At 46.3% G+C, this 20,354-nt stretch overlaps 1 long non-coding RNA gene across 1 annotated transcript; it reads right to left on the bottom strand.

Annotated features, from left to right (window-relative positions):
* Positions 1-13,344: 13,344 nt before the first annotated feature.
* On the bottom strand, positions 13,345-14,104 carry LOC128374475 (uncharacterized). Its single transcript, XR_008322993.1, has 3 exons — positions 14,051-14,104; positions 13,455-13,556; positions 13,345-13,357 (listed from the first exon to the last, which is right to left on the bottom strand). It is a non-coding gene; the product is annotated as an uncharacterized LOC128374475 (long non-coding RNA).
* Between the last annotated feature and the right edge of the window lie 6,250 nt (positions 14,105-20,354).

The raw sequence follows: 20,354 nt of genomic DNA on the forward strand, positions 1-20,354 counted from the left end.
TGTGTGTGATCCTGTTCAGACTGAACCGTCTGTCTGCAGACTGTCTGTCCTACAGACCACACAGAGACACTGAACCGTCTGTCTGCAGACTGTCTGTCCTACAGACCACACAGAGACACTGAACCAGAGCAGACCCAGAACCCAGCACACAGAGGTCCAGTGAATGTGGTGTTGAAGGTGTGGAGGTGGATCAGTGTGTCAGAGGAGACTCTGTAGAAGGACAGAGTGCCAGCAGGACAGTCCACATACACTGCTACTCTGTTAGAGACAGAGGAGGAGGAGGAGGAGGAGGAGGAGGAGGAGATGGATGTTTCTCTCTTATTGTGCCAGACAGAGTAACGACCACCATCAGAGCAGCTCAGTCTCCAGGACTGATCGTTCCATCCAAACCAACAGTCTTCACTGACTCCTTTCCTGCTGATTCTTCTGTAACTCACTGATATATTAACGTTTCCTCTCCACTCAACCTCCCAGTAACAGCGACCAGTCAGAACATTTCTACTCAGCAGCTGAGGATCATAGTCAAATCTGTCTGGATGATCAGGATATAACTGATCCTCCCCCCCATGTGTCACCTTCCTGTTGTTATCAGACAGTTTGAGTTTTCTGTTCATTGTGTTTGGATCCAGTTCACAGGCATCTGATGGAGAGAACGAGACACAATACAACTGCAGTTATTGATGATGACATCATCTTCATCATCAGCAGGATGTGAATGAGTGATGTCACAGTTTGATGAATGAAAACACACTTACATCTCCAAGGACCTGGTGTCAACCATCGTTCTCCAGCAGGCTGCAGCCTGAAAGGAGGAGAGAGAGTCAAACACCTGTCTGTCCATCTGTCTGTCCATACCTGAGAGTGTCCACTAGTCTGTCCATACCTGAGAGTGTCCACCTGTCCATACCTGAGAGTGTCCACCTGTCTGTCCATACCTGAGAGTGTCCATCTGTCCATACCTGAGAGTGTCCACCTGTCGGTCTGTCCATACCTGAGAGTGTCCACCCGTCCATACCTGAGAGTGTCCACCCGTCCATACCTGAGAGTGTCCACCTGTCTGTCCATACCTCAGAGTGTCCACCTGTCTGTCCATACTTGAGAGTGTCCACCTGTCTGTCTACACCTGAGAGTGTCCATCTGTCTGTCCATACCTGAGAGTGTCCACCTGTCTGTCTATACCTGAGAGTGTCCATCTGTCTGTCCATACCTTAGAGTGTCCACCTGTCTGTCCATACCTGAGAGTGTCCACCTGTCTGTCCATACCTAAGAGTGTCCACCTGTCCATACTTGAGAGTGTCCACCTGTCTGTCCATACCTAAGAGTGTCCACCTGTCTGTCCATACCTCAGAGTGTCCACCTGTCTGTCCATACTTGAGAGTGTCCACCTGTCTGTCTATACCTGAGAGTGTCCATCTGTCTGTCCATACCTGAGAGTGTCCACCTGTCTGTCTATACCTGAGAGTGTCCATCTGTCTGTCCATACCTTAGAGTGTCCACCTGTCTGTCCATACCTGAGAGTGTCCACCTGTCTGTCCATACCTAAGAGTGTCCACCTGTCCATACTTGAGAGTGTCCACCTGTCTGTCCATACCTAAGAGTGTCCACCTGTCTGTCCATACTATAGAGTGTCCACCTGTCTGTTTTACTTGAGAGTGTCCACCTGTCTGTCTATACCTGAGAGTGTCAACCTGTCTGTCCATACCTGAGAGTGTCCACCTGTCTGTCCATATCTGAGAGTGTCCACTTGTCTGTCTGTACCTGAGAGTGTCCATTTGTCTGTCCGTATCTGAGAGTGTCCACCTGTCTCTCCGTACCTGAGAGACTCCACCTGTCTGTCTGTACCTGAGAGTGTCCACCTGTCTGTCCATACCTGAGAGTGTCCACCTGTCCATATCTGAGAGTGTCCACCTATCTGTCCATACTTGAGAGTGTCCACCTGTCTTCTCCATACCTGAGAGTGTCCACCTGTCTGTCCATACCTGAGAGTGTCCACCTGTCTGTCCATACTTGAGAGTGTCCACCTGTCTTCTCCATACCTGAGAGTGTCAACCTGTCTGTCCATACCTGAGAGTGTCCACCTGTCTGTCCATACCTGAGAGTGTCCAGTCTCCAGTGTGGATCCTTCAGTCCAGCAGACAGGATTTTCTTTCCTGAGTCTCCTGGATGATTGTATCTCATGTCCAGCTCTCTCAGATGGGAGGGGTTGGCACTCAGAGCTGAGGCCAGAGAAACACAGCCTTCCTCTGTGATCAGACATCCTGACAGACTGAAGACACAAAGCATACCTGAGAGTGTCCACCTGTCTGTCTATACCTGAGAGTATCCATCTGTCTGTCCATACCTGAGAGTGTCCATAACTGAGAGTCTCCACCTGTCTGTCTGTACCTGAGAGTGTCCATCTGTCTGTCCATATCTGAGAGTGTCCACCTATCTGTCCATACTTGAGAGTGTCCACCTGTCTTCTCCATACCTGAGAGTGTCCACCTGTCTGTCCATACCTGAGAGTGTCCATCTGTCTGTCCATACCTTAGAGTGTCCACCTGTCTGTCCATACCTGAGAGTGTCCACCTGTCTGTCCATACTTGAGAGTGTCCACCTGTCTTCTCCATACCTGAGAGTGTCAACCTGTCTGTCCATACCTGAGAATGTCCAGTCTCCAGTGTGGATCCTTCAGTCCAGCAGACAGGATTTTCTCTCCTGAGTCTCCTGGATGATTGTATCTCATGTCCAGCTCTCTCAGATGGGAGGGGTTGGCACTCAGAGCTGAGGCCAGAGAAACACAGCCTTCCTCTGTGATCAGACATCCTGACAGACTGAAGACACAAAACATACCTGAGAGTGTCCACCTGTCTGTCTATACCTGAGAGTATCCATCTGTCTGTCCATACCTGAGAGTGTCCACCTGTCTGTCTGTACCTGAGAGTGTCCATCTGTCTGTCCATATCTGAGAGTGTCCACCTATCTGTCAATACTTGAGAGTGTCCACCTGTCTTCTCCATACCTGAGAGTGTCCACCTGTCTGTCCATACCTGAGAGTGTCCATCTGTCTGTCCATACCTTAGAGTGTCAACCTGTCTGTCCATACCTGAGAGTGTCCACCTGTCTGTCCATACCTGAGAGTGTCCAGTCTCCAGTGTGGATCCTTCAGTCCAGCAGACAGGATTTTCTCTCCTGAGTCTCCTGGATGATTGTATCTCATGTCCAGCTCTCTCAGATGGGAGGGGTTGGCACTCAGAGCTGAGGCCAGAGAAACACAGCCTTCCTCTGTGATCAGACATCCTGACAGACTGAAGACACAAAACATACCTGAGAGTGTCCACCTGTCTTCTCCACACCTGAGAGTGTCCACCTGTCTGTTCGTACTTGAGAGTGTCCACCTGTCTGTCTATACCTGAGAGTGTCCATCTGTCTGTCCATACCTGAGAGTGTCCACCTGTCTGTCCATACCTGAGAGTGTCCACCTGTCTGTCTGTACCTGAGAGTGTCCATTTGTCTGTCCGTACCTGAGAGTGTCCACCTGTCTCTCCGTACCTGAGAGACTCCACCTGTCTGTCCATACCTGAGAGTGTCCACCTGTCTGTCCATACCTGAGAGTGTCCACCTGTCCGTACCTGAGAGTGTCCACCTGTCTGTCTGTACCTGAGAGTGTCCATCTGTCTGTCCATATCTGAGAGTGTCCACCTATCTGTCCATACTTGAGTGTCCACCTGTCTTCTCCATACCTGAGAGTGTCCACCTGTCTGTCAATACCTGAGAGTGTCCATTTGTCTGTCCGTACCTGAGAGTGTCCACCTGTCTCTCCGTACCTGAGAGACTCCACCTGTCTGTCTGTACCTGAGAGTGTCCACCTGTCTGTCCATACCTGAGAGTGTCCACCTGTCCATATCTGAGAGTGTCCACCTATCTGTCCATACTTGAGAGTGTCCACCTGTCTTCTCCATACCTGAGAGTGTCCACCTGTCTGTCCATACCTGAGAGTGTCCATCTGTCTGTCCATACCTGAGAATGTCCACCTGTCTGTCCATACCTGAGAGTGTCCACCTGTCTGTCCATACTTGAGAGTGTCCACCTGTCTGTCCATACTTGAGAGTGTCAACCTGTCTGTCCATACCTGAGAGTGTCCATCTGTCTGTCCATACCTGAGAGTGTCCAGTCTCCAGTGTGGATCGTCCAGTCCAGCAGACAGGATCTTCTCTCCTGAGTCTCCTGGATGATTGTAGCTCAGGTCCAGCTCTCTCAGATGGGAGGGGTTGGCACTCAGAGCTGAGGCCAGAGAAACACAGCCTTCCTCTGTGATCAGACATCCTGACAGACTGAAGACACAAAACATACCTGAGAGTGTCCACCTGTCCATATTTGAGAGTGTCCATCTGTCTGTCCATACCTGAGAGTGTCCACTTATCTGTTCATACCTGAGAGTGTCCACCTGTCTGTCCATACCTGAGAGTGTCCATCTGTCTGTCCATACCTAAGAGTGTCCACCTGTCCATACTTGAGAGTGTCCACCTGTCTGTCCATACCTAAGAGTGTCCACCTGTCTGTCCATACTTGAGAGTGTCCACCTGTCTCTTCGTACTTGAGAGTGTCCACCTGTCTGTCTATACCTGAGAGTGTCCATCTGTCTGTCCATACCTGAGAGTGTCCACCTGTCTGTCTATACCTGAGAGTATCCATCTGTCTGTCCATACCTGAGAGTGTCCATAACTGAGAGTCTCCACCTGTCTGTCTGTACCTGAGAGTGTCCATCTGTCTGTCCATATCTGAGAGTGTCCACCTATCTGTCCATACTTGAGAGTGTCCATCTGTCTTCTCCATACCTGAGAGTGTCCACCTGTCTGTCCATACCTGAGAGTGTCCATCTGTCTGTCCATACCTTAGAGTGTCCACCTGTCTGTCCATACCTGAGAGTGTCCACCTGTCTGTCCATACTTGAGAGTGTCCACCTGTCTTCTCCATACCTGAGAGTGTCAACCTGTCTGTCCATACCTGAGAGTGTCCACCTGTCTGTCCATACCTGAGAGTGTCCACCTGTCTGTCCATACCTGAGAGTGTCCAGTCTCCAGTGTGGATCCTTCAGTCCAGCAGATTGTCCACTTATCTGTTCATACCTGAGAGTGTCCACCTGTCTGTCCATACCTGAGAGTGTCCACCTATCTGTCCATATCTGAGAGTGTCCACCTATCTGTCCATACTTGAGAGTGTCCACCTGTCTTCTCCATACCTGAGAGTGTCCACCTGTCTGTCCATATCTGAGAGTGTCCACCTGTCTGTCCTTACCTGAGAGTGTCCAGTCTCCAGTGTGGATCCTCCAGTCCAGCAGACAGGATCTTCTCTCCTGAGACTCCTGGATGATTGTAGCTCAGGTCCAGCTCTCTCAGATGGGAGGGGTTGGACCTCAGAGCTGAGGCCAGAGAAACACAGCCTTCCTCTGTGATCAGACATCCTGACACACTGAACTTGCTCGGTAAGCAAGTCGGCTTCGGCGTGCTGCGGCTAACTTGGCGTGCTCAAACATAGTGTACAGTGGTCTCTGGGCTTGAAGGATGTGAAACAGCAGGCTGGACAATAAATGAATAATTATTTAAGATAATTATTAGCTATTAACACAAAGATGAAATAAAACATGAAACTGTTTTATTGTAAGACACAGAGTGACATCAGCTCATCTCAACAACCAATCAGAGACTCTGATTGGTCAACATGTCACATGACCAGAGCCTTTAATGTAGTTCAGACATTAACATAAAACATGACGACTCTTCCTACTGTCAGTCCTTCATTCTGGACTAGAAATGATTCATTACACAAACTACATTATAATTACAGTACAATGATTCTCTGCATACTAAATAACAATGATCATAAATATCAGCTGTGTGTGTGATCCTGTTCAGACTGAACCGTCTGTCTGCAGACTGTCTGTCCTACAGACCACACAGAGACACTGAACCGTCTGTCTGCAGACTGTCTGTCCTACAGACCACACAGAGACACTGAACCGTCTGTCTGCAGACTGTCTGTCCTACAGACCACACAGAGACACTGAGGAATCAGACCAGACCATAAACCCAGCATACAGAGGTCCAGTGAATGTGGTGTTGAAGGTGTGGAGGTGGATCAGTGTGTCAGAGGAGACTCTGTAGAAGGACAGAGTGCCAGCAGGACAGTCCACATACACTGCTACTCTGTTAGAGACAGAGGAGGAGGAGGAGGAGGAGGAGGAGGAGGAGGAGGAGGAGGAGGAGATGGATGTTTCTCTCTTATTGTGCCAGACAGAGTAACGACCATCATCATCAGAGCATCTCAGACTCCAGGACTGATCGTTCCCTCCAAACCAACAGTCAATGTCTCCTTTCCTGCTGATTCTTCTGTAACTCACTGATATATTAACATTTCCTCTCCACTCGACCTCCCAGTAACAGCGACCAGTCAGATCATTTCTACTCAGCAGCTGAGGCCAGTAGTCAAATCTGTCTGGATGATCAGGATATAACTGATCCTCCCTCACACATGTCACCTTCCTGTTGTTATCAGACAGTTTGAGTCTTCTGTGCATTGTGTTTGGATCCAGTTCCAGTTCACAGGCATCTGATGGAGAGAACGAGACACAATACAGCTGCAGTTATTGATGATGACATCATCTTCATCCTCTGCAGGATGTGAATGAGTGATGTCACAGTTTGATGAATGAAAACACACTTACATCTCCAAGGACCTGGTGTCACCCATCGTTCTCCAGCAGGCTGCAGCCTGAAAGGAGGAGAGAGAGTCAAACACCTGTCTGTCCACCTGTCTGTCCATACCTGAGAGTGTCCACCTGTCTGTCCATACCTGAAAGTGTCCATCTGTGTATACCTGAGAGTGTCCACCTGTCTGTCCATACCTGAGAGTGTCCATCTGTGTATACCTGAGAGTGTCCACCTGTCTGTCCGTACCTGAGAGCGTCCACCTGTCTGTCCATACCTGAGAGTGTCCACTTGTCTGTCCCTACCTGAGAGTGTCCATACCTGAGAGTGTCTACCTGTCTGGCCGTACCTGAGTGTCCACCTGTCTGTCAACCTGTCTGTCCATACCTGAGAGTGTCCATCTGTCTGTCCATACCTGAGTGTGTCCATCGGTCTGTCCATACCTGAGAGTGTCCACCTGTCTGTCCATACCCATGAGTGTCAATCTGTCTGTCCTTACCTGAGTGTGTCCATCTGTCTGTCCATACCTGAGAGTGTCCACCTGTCTGTCCATACCTGAGAGTGTCCATCTGTCCATACCTGAGAGTGTTGGTCTGTCTGTCCATACCTGAGAGTGTCCATCTGTCCATACCTGAGAGTGTCCATCTGTCTGTCCATACCTGAGAGTGTCCATCTAACCATACCTGAGAGTGTCCATCTGTCTGTCCATACCTGAGAGTGTCCACCTGTCTGTCTCTACCTGAGAGCGTCCATCTATCCATACCTGAGAGTGTCCATCTGTCTGTCCATACCTGAGAGTGTCCACCTGTCTGTCTCTACCTGAGAGTGTCCACCTGTCTGTCCGTACCTGAGAGTGTCCACCTGTCTGTCCATACCTGAGAGTGTCCACCTGTCTGTCCATACCTGAGAGTGTCAAGTCTCCAGTGTGGATCCTCCAGTCCAGCAGACAGGATCTTCTCTCCTGAGTCTCCTGGATGATTGTATCTCAGGTCCAGCTCTCTCAGATGGGAGGGGTTGGCACTCAGAGCTGAGCCCAGAGAAGCACAGCCTTCCTTTGTGATCAGACATCCTGACAGACTGAACACACAAAACAACACACATGTCACATGATCTGAGATCACTGCAGGACTGGAAGCTCCTGTGTTTATTACTGTCATCACCTGTCATCTGTCATCTTTACAGTTAAACTTCATACTTTCCACTGTAAAGCTTTTACTGTGAAGTACTTCCAGCTTCCTGTAACCTTAGTCAACATGATGTTAGCAACTGCTAAAAATAGATGTTAATAAAATAATATTCAATAAAAAGCAGCCACAGGGAGCTGATCGGATGAAGAGCTGCAGGTGACAGACTCTGACTACTGTTTGTATGAACATCAAACCTCCAACACGTCACAGAGCTAAATGACTCCGTCTCAGATGCTCACAGTTGAATACAGAACAGGAATCACAACTAATGTTACAAATAAGGACTGAACACTGTGGAAATAACAGTAAAAGATAACAGAAAGCAAACATTTCTGACTCCTTCATTCAGTTTCAGTGATCATCCAGTTTTAAGGTTGTTTGAAACAAAAGAATAATTAAATGGTGGTTAACCAGATAACAGCTGAGGTGAAGTGTCATATCACCATGGTGAGTAACAATCACTATCATCCCAGCACAGATACTGCTCTGAGATTAAAAGAAACTACAACGGTTACCAAAACCTGTTCACTGAATAACTGTCTGTGTGTTTTACTTTGGGTCAGTTACACAGTTAAACTCCTCTCTGGTATTTCAGGTTCCAACAGCAGAGACACAACAAAACTAATAAATATATATTAATAGAAAGTTATTCACAGGGTCTAAACACATGCTGAAGATAATCTGAGTAGAGAAAATGTCCAGGTGTTTATCTTCTCATATAAATCAGTTTAAATGATGATCAGTTGAACAGGTTGATGAATCCTGACCTGAGAGTTTCCAGTCCACAGTGTGGACTCTCCAGTCCAGCAGAAAGCTGCTTCACTCCTGAATCCTGCAGGTTGTTGTTACTCAGGTCCAGATCTCTCAGACTAGAGGACTGGGAGCTGAGAACTGAAGACAGAGCTGCACAGCTTCTCTCTGAGAGGTTACAGTCACTCAGTCTGAAGATACAAGTTAAATACATCAGAATCTGTGATAAACAGACGTAAATATCTCAATCACATGATATAAAAGTAAAGATCAGTTTCTTTAGTTTATAAAGCTGCATCAAGGAAAGATAAACTGGAAAATCCTAACATTTTATTTCCTGTGAAAATAAAGACCTGGTGAAAAACTTTTGTGAATCTGAAATCCTGATATTAGAAAAACTGAACCTAATACATGAGAAAAATACTTCAAAGACAAAGTATAACTTGATCTGACCTGAGAGTTTCCAGTCCGCAGTGTGGACTCTCCAGTCCAGCAGAAAGCTGCTTCACTCCTGAATCCTGCAGGTTGTTGTTCCTCAGGTCCAGATCTCTCAGACTAGAGGGCTGGGAGCTGAGAACTGAGGACAGAGCTGCACAGCTTCTCTCTGAGAGGTTACAGTCACTCAACCTGGAGAAGAATCAGCAGAACAAAAGAATTGCAAACATTACTTTTCTTCATTGAGCAAAGATGAAACTCCATTAATCTGGATAGTTCTGTGTGCACCTACAGAGCTTTGTTGGAGGCTTTGACCACTGGCAGCAGCCTCAGAAGAGCCTCCTCTGAAGCAGAGTATTTCTTCAGGTCAAACACGTCCAGATCTTTTTCTGATGACAGTAAGATGAAGACCAGAGCTGACCACTGAGCAGGAGACAGTTTATCTGTGGAGAGACTTCCTGATCTCAGGTAGTGTTGGATCTCCTCCACTAGAGAACGATCATTCAGTTCATTCAGACAGTGGAACAGATTGATGCTTCTCTCTGCAGACACATTCTCACTCAGCTTCTTCTTGATGTACTGAACTGTTTTCTGATTGGTCTGTGAGCTACTTCCTGTCTGTCTCAGCAGACCTCGTAGGAAAGTCTGATTGGTCTGCAGTGATAGACCCAGGAGGAAGCGGAGGAACAAGTCCAGGTGTCCATTTGGACTCTTTAAGGCCTCGTCCACAGCACTCTGGTAGAAACGTGTTGATTTGTCTTTAAACACTTTAGACAACCTGGATGTTGTTTGTTCTTCCAGCAGATTGACTCCAGAGTTGATGAATGTCAGATGGACATGAAGAGCAGCCAGAAACTCCTGAACGCTCAGATGGACGAAGCAAAACACCGTGTCCTGGTACAGCCCTTTCTCCTCTTTAAAGACCTGTGTGAACACTCCTGAGTACACTGAGGCTGCTCTGATATCGATGCCACACTCTGTCAGGTCTGATTCATAGAAGATCAGGTTGCCTTTCTGAAGTTGCTCAAAAGCCAGTTTTCCCAGAGACTCAATCATCTTCCTGCTCTCTGGACTCCAGTGTGGATCTGTCTCAGCTCCTCCATCATACTTCACCTTCTTCAATTTGGACTGAACCACCAGGAAGTGGATGTACATCTCAGTCAGGGTCTTGGGCAGCGCTCCTCTCTCTCTGCTTTTCAACACATTCTCCAGAACTGTAGCAGTGATCCAGCAGAAGACTGGGATGTGGCACATGATGTAGAGGCTTCGTGATGTCTTGATGTGGGAGATGATGGTGCTGGCCTGCTCCTCATCTATCAATCTCCTGCTGAAGTACTCCTCCTTCTGTGGGTCAGTGAACCCTCTGACCTCTGTCACCATGCCAACACACTCTGGAGGGATCTGACTGGCTGCTGCAGGTCGTGTGGTTATCCAGAGGCGAGCAGAGGGAAGCAGTTTCCCCCTGATGAGGTTTGTCAGCAGCACATCCACTGAGGTGGACTCTGTAACATCAGTCAGGATCTCAGTGTTGTGGAAGTCCAGAGGAAGTCGACACTCATCCAGACCGTCAAAGATGAACACAACCTGGAACTCTTCAAACCTGCAGATTCCTGCTTCTTTGGTTTCAGTAAAGAAGTGATGAACAAGTTCCACCAAGCTGTACTTTTTCTCTTTCACCACATTCAGCTCTCTGAAAGTGAATGGAAATGTGAAGTGTATGTCCTGGTTGGCTTTGTCTTCAGCCCAGTCCAGAGTGAACTTCTGTGTTAAGACTGTTTTCCCAATGCCAGCCACTCCCTTTGTCATCACTGTTCTGATTGGTTCATCTCTTCCAGGTGAGGCTTTAAAGATGTCTTCTTGTCTGATTGTTGTTTCTGGTCTGTCTGGTTTCCTGGATGCTGTTTCAATCTGTCTGACCTCATGTTCATCATTGACCTCTGCAGTCCCTCCCTCTGTGACGTAGAGCGGTGTGTAGATCTGATTCAGAAGGGTTGGGTTTCCTGCTTTAGCGATCCCCTCAAACAGACACTGGAACTTCTTCTGCAGGTTAGACTTGAGTTTACGTCGACACTTTGCAGCACGACTTCCTGAATGAACAAACACAAAACAGCATATAAACATATTTTCCTCCATCTCTTGAGACTTCAGTAAATGTCTCATTTATCCATCATGTTAAGTTTTTATAGAAATCCTCTTACTGCTCTGCAGACGCTCAGCCAGCTCCTCCTGCTTCATTCTCCTCAGGAAGTGCAGCGTGATCTTCAGAAATGCCTCTCTGCTTCTCCTCCTCTGCTCTTCCTCCTCACCGTCCAACACCTCCTCATCCTCCCTCTGACTCTCTAAGCATTCTGGGTAATCTGGACTCAGAAGCTTCTGCATCTTCTTCAGCTCGTTCTTCACAAAAGTGACGATGTTCTCCTCCAGCAGCTGGAACAGAATAATATATGAATGACACAATCAAACTAACATCATGAAGCAAACATCAGATCCATGTTGGACACACTGACAATCCACTGGTCTACAAAGTGCAGCATGGAGATGATTGTGAACACAATAGATGTAAAAGTAGTTGTTGTACATGTACAGACCATAAATATGGAGTCCAGGTGTGTTTGATGCTGCTGGGCAGACTGACCACTGGGAACCTCTGAGCTCTCCTGGTCCACTCTGTGGAGGAATCATGAAGAATGAGCTCACATTATGTCTGTCCACACAGAGACAAACACAAGCTAAAGGTCCATCAAGTGATATTTGGATGTGAACAGAGAATCAGATGACTCCCTGTAGTGGTAAAGCTTTACTAGTCCTGCTGATCCCACTGAGAATCAACAGCTCAGTCTGGTTGTAGCTTTCAGCTCAGTGTTTGGCTTCATCAGTCAGTTTGGTTTAGTCCCAACAGCTCTGAACAAACCTCCATACAGCTCTCCCTCCCTCACTGTACACTGCTGAAGTGCCCTGGAGCAAGGCAGCTACAACCTGCAGCTGCTGCAGTGGAGCTGCTCAGTGTCTGCTTGTATCAGACTGGTTGAACTGGGCAGCTCCCAGTATGAACATGACATTGAGGTGTGTGTAAGTGAGAAAGTAGGCAGGTGTCATGTCTGAGGTGTTTTAACGTCTTGTGTTTGAGCAGGTTGAGTATTTGGTCAGACTCAGTTTGTTGTATGAGCTTCAGTCTACTGGCTCCTGTCTTATTCATGTGTTTGATTTATGAGTCAATCCTTGATGGAGGGAATGATGCTGACCTGCAGAAAGCCTTTGACACAGTGAGTCATTCAGTGCTGTTGTCATAGTTACAGTACTGTAAGATGGTTTATTTCTTCCAGGAAGAAGTAAAGTGTGTGATGTTGAAGTGGTTTTATCAGAACCTCAGGATATTACATGTGAGGTGCTGCATGCTTCTATTTTATTTCTTATGTATATAAATGATCTGACAGCTGCTGTGATCATTCTGTATTTCTGCTCTCTGGGAATGATGTCAGTGAAACTCATAACTCTTAGTAAAGAATCAGAAAGTGTCAGAGAGTGGCTCATAGATAACACGCTTTCAATACATTTGGGTTAAAGCCAGTCAATCCTGTTTGGAACAAAGACGTCAAGAACAAATACACTGAAAATCTTTTATAATGAAGTTTGATGATATTTTGTCTCATATAATATTGGACCATCACTGTGTGAACATGTGATGTGTTATCTCCATATTTAAATGATGATCACGTCTCCTCCCTCTCTATGACGGCCGGCTTTTCACTGACGAGGTCGGACAACACGTCATATAAATCAGTTCATTTCTAACATAACGTTTACTGTCAGTTACAGCTTACATCTGATCAGCTGATGGACGTCCTCCTTTAAAATCAATGAAAAAGTTATATGACCGGTCGCTCTTCATGGACAGACAGCTGGGTTCAGGTCCAGGTCCAGGTTCAGGTCCAGGAGAGTCTGGTCTCTGCTGGATCCTGAAACAACAACAGCTCTGATAAATGTGCATGTTGGATAGAAATGAAGCTGTGGCGCGCCCTGGTGGTTAGAGAGCATACCACATAGTCACAGCGTCCCTGGTTCAAATCCAGCAGGGACCAATGCTGCAGGTCATTCATCTCTCTCTCTCTCTGACAGAGAGACAATAAATCTTAAAAGAAATGAAAACATTCTTACCTTCTATGAGCCGGTTGTCCAGATTTAAAATGTATAGGGTACCCCATGGACCGGTCACTCTTCATGGACACACAGCTGGGTTCAGGTTCAGGTTCAGGTACACGTTCAGGTCCAGCAGAGTCTGATCTGAGCTGCTTCTCTGTCCTTCAACACAACACACACAGAGCTTTGAGTGTGAATAATGATGGTGGAGTGATGTGAGTGGAGAACAGTGATGGACAGTTAGAGATCCTCATCTCACCTCTGAGCTTTGGTCTGGCTGTCATGTTCCCCACACAGAGAGCTTTTAGAGGGAGGGACTCCCTCCTCTCTGTCCTCACACTGATCCATAGCAGAGAAACACCTTCACACAAACACAACAACACATCATTTCTCTTCATTCCTCTCAGTCACATGACAAACACACACAGCTCTGACTGGAGGAGAGCAGCTCAGTCACTTCAATACTAAATACACTCATCTGACACTTTCATGCTGTTGGCACTTTGAGCTGCAGTGTCCAACAAATCACTTTCACAAAGCTCACAATGAGCCTCATGCAACCAACACGTGTTCTTAAGTGACGAGTTCAGAGCCGTCGTAACTGAACAGTTACGATACAGGTTTAGGAGAACGCAATGAAAATGTTTCTACAGGAAGCTTTTAGATGGTTTGAAGACTAGAGGGAAACACTTCCTGTTTTTTTGGGTTAGGGTTAGGGTTAGGGTTAGGGCTCGGGTTCACTAACCCTTCACTTCTATTAAACAGACTTTGAAAAGCTCTTCATCATTTTAAATGTTCCTCTTCTTCCAAGTCTACTATATATCCAGTCAGAGCAGCAGCAGCTCGTCATGTTACCTGGACAGATGCTGCTGGATTCACATCAGCTCACAGAGACGTTCTACCTTCATCTGTAGAGGAAACACAGAGAGAACAGCTGGAAGATCATCACATCTATCTGAGAACAATAATCTGATCTGATCTCTGATGTTCATGTTGCTGTGATTCAGGAGGAAAATGAAGGATTTACTAGAGAGGAGCTTCTCAGTTATATGTAAAGATAGACTGATAGACTTTCTGTTTTATCGTGATGCAGCAGCAGGAAGTACGCGTTATGGACACATGTGAACTGTATCTCTGTTATGATTTTAATTATTAATGACAGCTCTGCAGCTCCAGAAGGCTCAATAGGTTCAGAGCAGCAATAAGACTAATTAGTGACATTCAGTGTGAAGAAAGATCCTCTAAACTCATAATACTTCATCAGACCTCTGAATAAACACTGAGAAGAAGAACCTCCAGTTACCTGAAGCCCTTTATACTGACTGATTTACATCCACAGCACTACAGTCATATTATATATTAGCTTATTATATATTAACATATTATGCCCCCCACCCCCCCGCCTCTGTTCCAGTCTCTAGAAGCCAAATCTAAATGAATGACCTCCTTTGTAATCATCAGTAACTGTAACAGATTACAATGTGTGAAGTTATTGATGAACACTGACTCAGTACTGTCAGCTGTTATCAGACACTTTAAAATGGAGGAACACTTCCTGTTGATCTGTTGACTGTTAGTAGAGTTCATAACTACAGATTTCTGCTGTTTCTACTGGAACTAAACTAACAAGATGAACAAAGAGTCATTCAAGAGTCAAACTGTGAAAACTGTCACAATACAAACTGAATAAAGTTATAATAAATACCTTCACAATACAAACTGAATAAAGTTATAATAAATACCTTCACAATACAAACTGAATAAAGTTATAATAAATACCTTCACAATACAAACTGAATAAAGTTATAATAAATACCTTCACAATACAAACTGAATAAAGTTATAATAAATACCTTCACAATACAAACTGAATAAAGTTATAATAAATACCTTCAGAAGGAGAAAAGAAGCTGCTTCACATAGAGCACACATGAGGAAGTAAACTAAACAGGAAATGAGCAGAGAGAGAGAGAGAGAGAGAGAGAGAGAGAGAGAGAGAGAGAGAGAGAGGAGGCTGGATGGAGAAGTGGCGCCATCTGCTGGTACAAACACTAACTGCAGGATGTTTGTGTCACTAACAGAACTACAGAGTTCAATAAAGGAAAGTTCACTTCAGTCCAGTGAAAGTTGATCTAATGAACACAAATCACTTCAAAATAAAAGAGAGTAAATGAGTTACTGTGTGTGTGTTACTGTGTGTGTGTATGTGTGTATTACTGTGTGTGTGTGTGTGTTACTGTGTGTGTGTATGTGTGTGTTACTGTGTGTGTATGTGTGTGTTACTGTGTGTGTGTTACTGTGTGTGTGTGTGTGTGTGTAAATAAATACCTTCACAATACAAACTGTTGAAATTGAGGCATTGCAGCAGATCCAGGAACTCAGGGGCAGGTTTGCAGTTGGAGTTGTCGATAAATCGCCCAGGAGGAAAGCAGAAGGTGAGATGGCACATAGCTGGGTCAGACAATCAGAGAAGTCGGAGAGAAAGGAGGAGTTTGGCTTGGGGGGGGGGGATAAATGACAGCAATGACTAAAGGAGAGGGACCAGAGAGTTAAAAGGCAATAATGAGTGAGAGGCGGGGATGAAGATGGAAGTTATTATAATGTCCTTTCTATAAACAGCAGCAACACCCCCTGAGCACTGGGGAAGTGAACGGAGGTTGGACAGATTCACGAGTTGTTTGTTGGGATGATGTAACGAGGGAGTTGGAGAGCGATGTGACCAGAGGGAGAGTATGGGAAGGGTCACAGAGGAAGGGGAGGTGAGGGGGGGCAAAAATGGCAGCACTAGAGGTCAAAGATGGGCCGGTTTCTGGAGAAGGGATGATAGGCTGATATGGTGATGGTGGCAATGACAGATAGGGCCTGTAGGGGGAGTTGTGGCAGGAGGAGGTACTCTGAGAAGGTCCTGTAGGGCGTGAAGTGGGAGGGAGATGGCAGTGTGTGGAGTGTAAACATTGATAGTCTGTCATGTGCGTAATGTACAGCGTGCTGGAAGGTGGAGGCGAGCATGTGGCACCCCAGCATGTTCAGGTGAAGACCGTCTCGTCAGTAAAAGGAGGGTCGCTCCCAGAACAAGTTGAAGTTATGAATAAAACCAATGTTGTGTGCTGTGCAGGCAGACTGGAGCCAGGTGTGGAGGTAAAGAATCCTGCTAAAACTACCAGCGCCATGACCAAGTGTGGGGAGTGGGCCAGAGATAACAACAGACTTTCCACAGTTGTTAAGGAGATTAAAAAGGTGAATAAAATGAGCTTTTGTCAGTTCCGACTGCCTGCAGTGTCGTCTGAGCCACAGTGAACGATTACTTTAGTAATTGTTGGGGGGGCTGACTTCAGGAGACCCGGGAAGTTTTCCAGGATGTTGGCGGTCGTGGCTCCGGAGTAGGTGTGTGTGATGGCGTTGGCAAACCTTAAGTGCCGAACAATGGGTGGGTGCCTGATTCATAGCCTTGTTAGATGGGGCAGCAGTGGCAGCTTTGGCGGAAGATGGGATATCCGCGGCGGCTGCCACCAAGCATGGTGCTGCGGCTGCCGGGCTGTGATTCAGCTCCTCCAGTGGCCGAAGCGAGGAGGAGGGGACAACACAGCGGGTGGAGGCGGGGGAGCCGCTGCGCTGCCACGTCACGGCTAGGATGCAGTCTGGCTCCACAAACAGCCTCAGCCATGGGGATGTCAGTGGGGTGGACTGTGACATCGACTGGTGATTTTTTCACAATATACAAAATTATGACAGGATTGGTGCATAGAACCATATCTTAACCCTCCCTAGCATCTTTAACAAGCCAAGCTGTACATAGAAAGGTAAACAAAATAATCAGTTGTATTTCATTCCTGGAGTGGTACAGGTGGTAGCTGGAGGTCAGGTTCAATTGGAGGAGAATAATGAGATGAGTAAAGAGAACAGAATACATATGTAAGCACATACATACAAGCATGTCCACACATATATACCCGTATATGTATATATGCACAAAAACAAGTGTAGCAGGTAATAGATCCATTGATGGGTTAGATGTAGGAGAGAGAATATTTTACATGTGATGTTACTGTCATAAGTTTAGACAAAATGCAGGCTCAAGAACAAGCCTCTAGCTGGTCTAGAGATTATTGAAGTGTTTCAAAAAAGGCCCCACACCCTCTGAAATCTTTCTTTGGAGTTATGGATGGAGTCGTGTATTTTTTCAAGATTAAGACAGGACATAATATCTCTCAGCCACTGAGTGTGGGAGGGGTTGAGGCTGCATTCTTCCACTTAAGCAATATCACACATCTGGCAAGGAAAGGGGCAAAAGACAGAGTTCGACATGTGGCCAGGGTCAGGCATACTGTCCATACCTGAGAGTGTCCAGTCTTCAGTGTGGATCCTTCAGTCCAGCAGACAGGATCTTCTCTCCTGAGTCTCCTGGATGATTGTAGCTCAGGTCCAGCTCTCTCAGATGGGAGGGGTTGGACCTCAGAGCTGAGGCCAGAGAAGCACAGCCTTCCTCTGTGATCAGACATCCTGACACACTGAACTTGCCCGGTAAGCAAGTCGGCTTCGGCGTGCTGCGGCTAACTTGGCGTGCTCAAACATAGTGTACAGTGGTCTCCGGGCTTGAAGGATGTGAAACAGCAGGCTGGACAATAAATGAATAATTATTAACTATTAACACAAAGATGAAATAAAACATGAAACTGTTTTGGTTGAAGATGAAACAGTTTTTATTGTAAGACACAGAATGACATCAGCTCATCTCAACAACCAATCAGAGACTCTGATTGGTCAACATGTCACATGACCAGAGCCTTTAATGTAGTTCAGACATTAACATAAAACATGACGACTCTTCCTACTGTCAGTCCTTCATTCTGGACTAGAAATGATTCATTACACAAACTACATTATAATTACAGTACAATGATTCTCTGCATACTAAATAACAATGATCATAAATATCAGCTGTGTGGGGTTGAGCATAGCTCAGCGGGTAGAGCACCTGCGTGTCATTCCCCCTCTCTCTGCCTGTTTCCTGTCTATCTCTACTGTCCTGTACAATAAAGTGTGTGTGATCCTGTTCAGACTGAACCGTCTGTCTGCAGACTGTCTGTCCTACAGAGGACACAGAGACACTGAACCGTCTGTCTGCAGACTGTCTGTCCTACAGAGACACTGAGGAACCAGAGCAGACTGTAAACCCAGCACACAGAGGTCCAGTGAATGTGGTGTTGAAGGTGTGGAGGTGGATCAGTGTGTCAGAGGAGACTCTGTAGAAGGACAGAGTGCCAGCAGGACAGTCCACATACACTGCTACTCTGTTAGAGACAGAGGAGGAGGAGGAGGAGGAGGAGGAGGAGGAGGAGGAGGAGGAGATTAATGTTCTGCTGTCATTGTGCCAAACATAGTAACAACCATCATCAGAGCAGTCCAGACTCCAGGACTGATCGTTCCTTCCAAACACACAGTCAATACCGTTTCCTTTCCTGTTGATTCTTCTGTAACTCACTGCTATATAAACGTCTCCTCTCCACTCGACCTCCCAGTAACAGCGACCAGTCAGAACATTTCTACTCAGCAGCTGAACGTAGGTGTCAAATCTGTCTGGATGATCAGGATATGGCTGATCCTCCTTCACACGTGTCACCTTCCTGTTGTTATCAGACAGTTTGAGGTATCCGTTCATTGTGTTTGGATCCAGTTCCAGTTCACAGGCATCTGATGGAGAGAACGAGACACAATACAGCTGCAGTTATTGATGATGTCATCATCTTCATCATCAGCAGGATGTGAATGAGTGATGTCACAGTTTGATGAATGAAAACACACTTACATCTCCAAGGACCTGGTGTCAACCATCGTTCTCCAGCAGGCTGCAGCCTGAAAGGAGGAGAGAGTCAAACATCTGTCTGTCCACCTGTCTGTCCATACCTGAGAGTGTCCACCTGTCTGTCCATACCTAAGAGTGTCCATCTGTCTGTCCATACTTGAGAGTGTCCATCTGTCTGTCCATACCTAAGAGTGTCCATCTGTCTGTCCATACCTGAGAGTGTCCACCTGTCCATAACTGAGAGTGCCCATTTGTCTGTCCATATCTAAGAGTGTCCACCTGTCTGTCCATACTTGAGAATGTCCACCTGTCTGTCTATACCTGTGAGTGTCCACCTGTCCATACCTGAGAGTGTCCACCTGTCTGTCCATACCTGAGAGTGTCCACCTGTCTGTCCATACCTGAGAGTGTCCATCTGTCTGTCCATACCTGAGAGTGTCCATCTGTCTGTCTCTACCTGAGAGTGTCCACCTGTCTGTCCATACCTGAGAGTGTCCATCTGTATGTTCATACCTGAGAGTGTCCACCTGTCTGTCTATACCTGAGAGTGTCCACCTGTCTGTTCATACCTGAGAGTGTCCAGTCTCCAGTGTGGATCCTCCAGTCCAGCAGACAGGATCTTCTCTCCTGAGTCTCCTGGATGATTGTATCTCAGGTCCAGCTCTCTCAGATGGGAGGGGTTGGCACTCAGAGCTGAGGCCAGAGAAGCACAGCCTTCCTCTGTGATCAGACATCCTGACAGACTGAACACACACAAAACAACACACATGTCACATGATCTGAGATCACTGCAGGACTGGAAGCTCCTGTGTTTATTACTGTCATCACCAATGTGTTTCTGTCATCTTTACAGTTTAACTTCATACCACATTCCACTGTAAAGCTTTTATTGTGAAGTACTTCCAACTTCCTGTAACCTTAGTCAACATGATGTTAGCGACTGCTAATTCTTCACTGCTAAAAATAGATGTTAATAAAATAATAGTCAAATAAAAAGCAGCCACAGTGAGCTGATTAGATGAAGAGCTGCAGGTGACAGACTCTGACTACAGTTTGTATGAACATCAAACCTCCAACACGTCACAGAGCTAAATGACTCCGTCTCAGATGCTCACAGTTGAATACAGAACGGGAATCACAACTAATGTGCAAATAAGGACTGAACACTGTGGAAATAACAGTAAAATAACAGAAAGCAAACATTTCTGACTCCTTCATTCAGTTTCAGTGATCATCCAGTTTTAAGGTTGTTTGAAACTAAAGAAAAAATTAAATGGTGGTTAACCAGATAACAGCTGAGGTGAAGTGTCATATCACCATGGTGAGTAATAATCACTATCATCCCAGCACAGATAC

The sequence above is a fragment of the Scomber japonicus genome, chromosome 15 (assembly GCF_027409825.1).
Source record: "Scomber japonicus isolate fScoJap1 chromosome 15, fScoJap1.pri, whole genome shotgun sequence".
In the NCBI taxonomy this organism is placed as follows: Eukaryota; Metazoa; Chordata; class Actinopteri; order Scombriformes; family Scombridae; genus Scomber; species Scomber japonicus.